Source organism: Lupinus angustifolius, chromosome LG03 (genome assembly GCF_001865875.1).
Source record: "Lupinus angustifolius cultivar Tanjil chromosome LG03, LupAngTanjil_v1.0, whole genome shotgun sequence".
NCBI classification, from domain to species: domain Eukaryota; kingdom Viridiplantae; phylum Streptophyta; class Magnoliopsida; order Fabales; family Fabaceae; genus Lupinus; species Lupinus angustifolius.
The window spans coordinates 9,237,419-9,243,701 of NC_032011.1; positions in this window are offsets into that span (position 1 = coordinate 9,237,419).

Genomic DNA, 6,283 nt, shown 5'->3' on the forward strand with positions numbered 1-6,283 from the left:
AGAGAAAGCTTTCCAAAGTGTTATCTTGACATGCGCACTTTCAAATCATACATTCCATGTTTGATGCATTATGTGTAAAAAATTCACAAATCATGAAAAATCTCATGATAAACATTTTTTGATCATGCTTAAACAAATTTGAAATCATGTCAATCATATCTTAATAAATTAGCCAAGCTTTGAATTCGGATGTGCTTTACCATTTGTTTGAGGACAAACGAAGTCTTAAGTTGAGGGGAGTTGATAAGTGCCAAAAATGCCTAAATTCCATACACTTTTTGTGGCACTTATCCTTGGCAAATTTGAGGAAACCAACTTAATTCAACACTTTTTGGATAAAATATCACAATCTTGTATATATGCTTTGAGAATTTCTATTTGATTATATTTTGTAGGATTTAAGTGGAAAAGAGAATAATTAATCAAGCGCAAGAAAAATGCTCAAATAGGCCAAAATGATCCACACATAACATGCTTAAGCTTGACGTGGCAAGCTATGTGCTTAGCCTTAAGCACGACTCAAAAACATTTGGCCTATGTGGAAAGCATGGAGTCAACGCTGCTCACTAAGTAGCTTAGCTTTGACCAAACGCATGCCTAGTCGACTTGGACACCAACCTGGCACGGTCAAACTCAACCTGACACGGTCAGAACACAAGCCTACATGCTCAAGAAGGCAGCTTAACGGAGCACCTTGACTGCCCAGCTTGGAACCACACACCTGACTAGATCATCAAGCACCAAGCCACCTCACCATGAGCACAATCAAAGATGCTCAAGCAGGTAGCTTAGAGGTTCCATATAGGAGCTTGGCGGTGTGCACTCAACAAGTTGGCCAAGGTCACTTAGCAACCAAGAAACCATGACTTTATGCATGACCTCACTCCAAGTAGCCTCCATAGGCTTTTCAGAGGTAGCTCACAATAGCTGGGCAAGTAGCTAACAATAGCTTGGGTGACACAGCCCCAAGCAGGTGACTAAGCTGCTTGGCCATGTGACAAAACCCATGCTGAAGGGTTTGGTCAGCAGCTTGCCAGTGGAAGAGAGGAGCTTGGCGGTGGCAGAAAACTCCTATAAATAGGAGGAACTTAATTCATTAATACACATTCCACTTTACACATACTCTCTCAAATCTTAAATCGTATCTTCTTCTACACTTTCTTCTTTGTAATTTCTTGGAGAATTTCTACTCCAAAGTAGTTTAGGCAAGTTTATTTTGTAGTTTCACCTTAATTCAAGAGGAGAAAGGAGATGGAAAAATGTGATACAAAAACATAATTTTGTAATCTCATTTGGGTTCAAAAGCATCTCATCCTTGGATAGATGGCTCATGCTCTTACATATTGATTTGGATTATGGTGTAATTTCTTCTCTTTAACTGTATCATCTTTTGAATTCAATTCATTCAAGTTATTACTTTTGGTTAAGTTTTGATTCTTTATGAAGTTCTTAATGTGGTTTTAGCTTGATCACATAAAACTTGATTTAAAGATCCAAAAATGCTTCTTCTCAAAGAGTTGACATGTAAACTAAAAAGTATAACCTACACCTTAGTTCACTTCCACATCAAACATCTAGTTTAAGAAACTTATGTTCAAGGCTAAATGATGTTAATGGAGCCTGAAGTAGGGTGTGACAACCTACTCCGACGAGTGGCACCTAACTGTTGTTTAGTATATTACATAAGGTTTGAAAATCATCTTATCATTATGGGACACTAGATGAAAGATTTAGAAATGATGTGTGGAATCAACCGAAAGTATAACACATAACTTGTAATGTTTTCAAAATCAATTGAGTATAGAAATAATTCCATATTTCAAACCAATTCTATCCTCAACAATTTGTGCATATTAGTTGTTTATGTTTATTTGTGTTTTATGCAACGTAATACAAAAATCAATCAAAAATATGTTTAATATTTATGAGTAATATAACATGTTTATAATAATATTCTATTAGGCAATTCGTTGTGATTCAACATAACCCTATACTATTACTACAATTGAATCTTGAAAGAGATGCAAATTTAAAATAGCAAAGTGTTAACTTATAAATTTTATTTGTTGACAAAGAAAGAAACCTTGAATCAAAGTGCAATTTAATTCATAAATTGTATCTTTGTGAAAAGGAAAACTGCACAGTCATAATGAGTGATCTAACAACTAACTTTTACTTTCTGTCATTTATTTTCCGCAACTAACATTTATTTCTGTCATTTAAATTCTACAACTAACATTTATTTATTGCGTTATTTATTTATTCTTTACCAACCTTCCATAAGGAAGTAGCTCGGTTAATAAAGGAAAATGAAAATAAATATCACTCATTATCACTTGTGTTAATTTGCTAAATTCATACCATTATACTAGCGTTGTAGTTTGTTCAACAAAGCCGAGATGACGAGAATAGAATCGACCTGTCATTAAATAAATAAATCAGAAACTTGCCTCACCAAGCGAGAAAAAATCCTTCAACAAACTCTTAATGGACTACTTCATGGTTGGTTACATTGGATTCCTTCCAACCATGAATGACACGCTACAATGGCCTAAATCTGAATTCATATTCGGCTAAACCATTAAAGGCAATTCCCATATGGTTAATTCCTAAGTTATTACATGGAAACGAAGAAACAAAGAAAAGAACATAGGATTCCTTGTTGGATTCATTGTTCCATGGCTTGTGATGCTTGTAGCTTAGGATGCTTCTTTTCATATTAAAGTACAAAGATTCATATTAAGACACATGTTGAATTGTGACTTAATTGCTTCATAATGATGTACGACAATGTCTTCATTAGCTTCATAGGATTCTAGTTCATATTGAAAGCATGGATGAAAAGTGAATTAAATTGAGCACATCGTGGAATTAACCATTCAAAGTCCACAGTTTCCTTGAATATATGAGCATATAATGATTTCTTCAAAATTTGATTTTCCATTGACCAAGTGATGTTCTTTTGTGAGCAAAATAACTTTGGATCCCGCTTGGTACTTTAAACTCAACAAGAAGGAGCTCCAATGGCTAAGAGAAAGTGTAATTCCATCATTAATGAGATCTTTAAGCCTCCAACTGCCATTTCCAAGCGAAGCACGAGCATAGTCCCTCCAATAGCTCTGATTAGTTTTATTTTCCTACAAAGAATCAATAAAAATAATAAATGTGTCGTTGGTCCAGGTTTATGAGGAGTTGGCTCAAGCATTAAAGTATCGGTTACACTTTGACCTTATTCAAAGCACAATGAGCCAATTTGAAATTCCAACATTATTTCAGGTCATAAATTAAAATTAAAATATGCTAAATGTAGATCCAAGGTTGGACCACGCATTTAGTTTAGAAAATAAAAATGATTGACACTAAGTGTTGACTAGGCCTGACTCAATCAGGCCAACGCCCATCGCCAAGCTTGGCTCGATAGGCGTGCATGCCTCGATCAGAATTGATGGCCAGGCCAGATTGGCCTAATGCCTAGCTCAGTGCCTGATGCTCCAATCATTACGCCTCGATCAGATTCGCCTGGTGCGCCTTGGCCCTATCTTGGTCATTGGACAAGCCATGCCCCATGCCACGGTCAGAATTGGCGCCTGGTGCACCTTGGCCTATACCACGTTTAGTTCCAGTGCCTTGGCCTGTGTCCTACACCTGATCTAGTTCTTCCATGGCTCGACCAACACCATGTTCCATGATGCTATTAAGCATCTTGGCACCCCTAGGGCTAACTTTGGCTCACCATCATTAATTAATCCTATGAGTTGTCCTAGGGCATTGTGTGTCCTTTTTGCTCGTGCCCTTGTGATTGGGCCACCAATGCCTTCAAGGCCAACATAATCAAGCTTGGTCAATCAGGTACTGCATCATCCCCCCTTCTTCAAAAAATTTCGACCTCGAAATTAGTTCTCCATCACCTACATCAGAAGGAGACAAATCGGAAACATTGAATGTAGGACTTATATTATAATACTTTCCTTCAAGTTCAAGCTTGTAAGCATTATCATGGATTCTTGCTTGATCACACTCATTGGTGAACACAATTTGGTTAACCATGCCATCCATCAACCCAATCTCAATGTAAGTAAGAATGATTTTGGCCCCCAAAGGGTCCTCAACCCTCCTAACGACTCCAAGTTTATGTAAAATTTTAGAGAAAATTTTTGGCAAAATGTTGTTAGTTATAAAAAGAAGAGTGGATGCGAGGGCTTCTTTGTAAGAGAAACACTTTTTCCTTCCACCTTTTTTACGTGTTAAAGTGGCTTTCTCTCTCCCTCTTTTTTTGGTATTTCTTTTCACACTCTTTTTTTTCATCTCTATTTATTTCTCTCAATAATCTCTTATCTTCAATAACTTGCTCATGAGATAATGGTGAAAGTATCACTCTCCGTTTTTGGTGCATCAATGTGTACTTGATGGTCCGACCATCATGTGTACCTCCCTTGTCATATTGCCATCGGTTACCTAGTAATAAATGACTAGCCTCCATATCCACAACATCACATAATACAAACTCTTCATAGTTCCCAATTGAAAAAGGAACTTCAGCCTTCTTGTCTAGAAGCATTTCTCCCACCTCACTTAAACATTTTAACCAGTAAGGAGTGGGGTGTGATTTAGTCTCAAGATTAAGCTTTGACACTAATCTTGTACTAACCACATTTGTGCAACTTCCACTATCAATAATCAATGACCGAACCTTACCACCAACTAAACACCTTGAATGAAAGATGTTCCCTCTTTGATTTACCTCATGGTCCTTGATTCGGCTTCCCAAGAGCCTCCTCAACATTAGAAAATCTCCTTTAGGAATGATGGCATCAACCTTCTCATCATGATCATCCCCTTCACCACTTGAAGCCTCAGATTGAGACTCCACCTCTCCATTCTTCATGGTCATTGATTTCCTTATATGTAATTGAGAAGCAATATGTCTAAGGCCTAAGCACTTGAAACATTTTACATCTTGGCTCCTTTCATTAACCACCATAGGTTGCTTGCCTTGACTTGTAGTCATGACCTCCTTGGCACTAGGTGTACCATTCTTTGTTGGATCCTCCTTCTTGGGCTTGTCCACCCACCTGATGTTTGATACTCAGAACTAGACCTTGACAAAAATTTGGACCTTTTGCTCCTCAATTGCTCCACTTTCATGTCTAGTTGAACCAGGTCATTCAACACAACATAGTGTTGTAACTCAACAACATCTTGGATATCTTGGTTTAACCCATGCAAGAACCTAGCCATAATGGCTTCTCGGTCTTCATTGAATTTGGACCTTAGCAAAGCTAATTCCATTTCCTTGAAATATTCATCAAGACTCTTAGACCCTTGAGTGAGCCTTTGGAGTTTGTTATGAATATCCCTCTAGTATGAGTTTGGGAAAAACCTCCTTCTCATGATCAACTTCATTTCCTCCCATGTATCAATTGGCTCAGCTACAATCCTCCTTCTCTCCTTTTGAAGTTGATCCCACCAAATCAAGGCATACTCCTTGCATTCTAATGGAACCACCTTAACCTTATTCTCCTCATTGTAAGAATTGCTATCAAACACTTGTTCAATTTTCAATTCCCAGTCAAAGTAAGCCTCCAGGTCACTTTTTCCAATAAAGGTTGGCACCTTTATTTTAATCCCTTCCAACTTATCATCCTCCCTTCTCCTACCCCTTTTTGGTTCTCTCCTCGATCTCCTCCTTTGTCCTTCCTCCACATAATCACATAAACGCCTACGTGCACGGTATTCAAGCCTCCTATCATACTCCAGCCTCATCTACTCAATTTGTCTTTGTAAAGTTTGGAATTGTGTTGTCATCATAGCATGTTGTTGGTTACCAGTAGGTTAGAACACACCTAGAAGGGGGGTTGAATAAGTGTAGTGGTTACTTATTCCGCTTATCCAATATTTTGCGTAGAATTGAAAACTGTTACAGTTAATCGATTAAGCTTGGATTTAATCGATTATGCTTGTGGATAATTGATTATCCTGAATCTTGCACTTCTTGATTTTATTGTTTCTTGCTAAGCATTTTACCGAATACCAATCTTTACACAATCAACTGATTATAGAAGTTATAGAATGATAAAGTTATATATTATAACAGGCAACTTAAAATTAATCATTTAACAACAAAGTAAAGATCCAAAGTAAAGGAGATAAGGGATAGAAAATTTTGCACAAGGAAATTTTATCCTGGTTCGTTTGTGGTCCATTGCAAACTACATCAAGGCCTCCCCTTCTGATGTTGGGAGAATTTTCTTCTCTATTGAAATTGTGTTTGTTTACATGCACA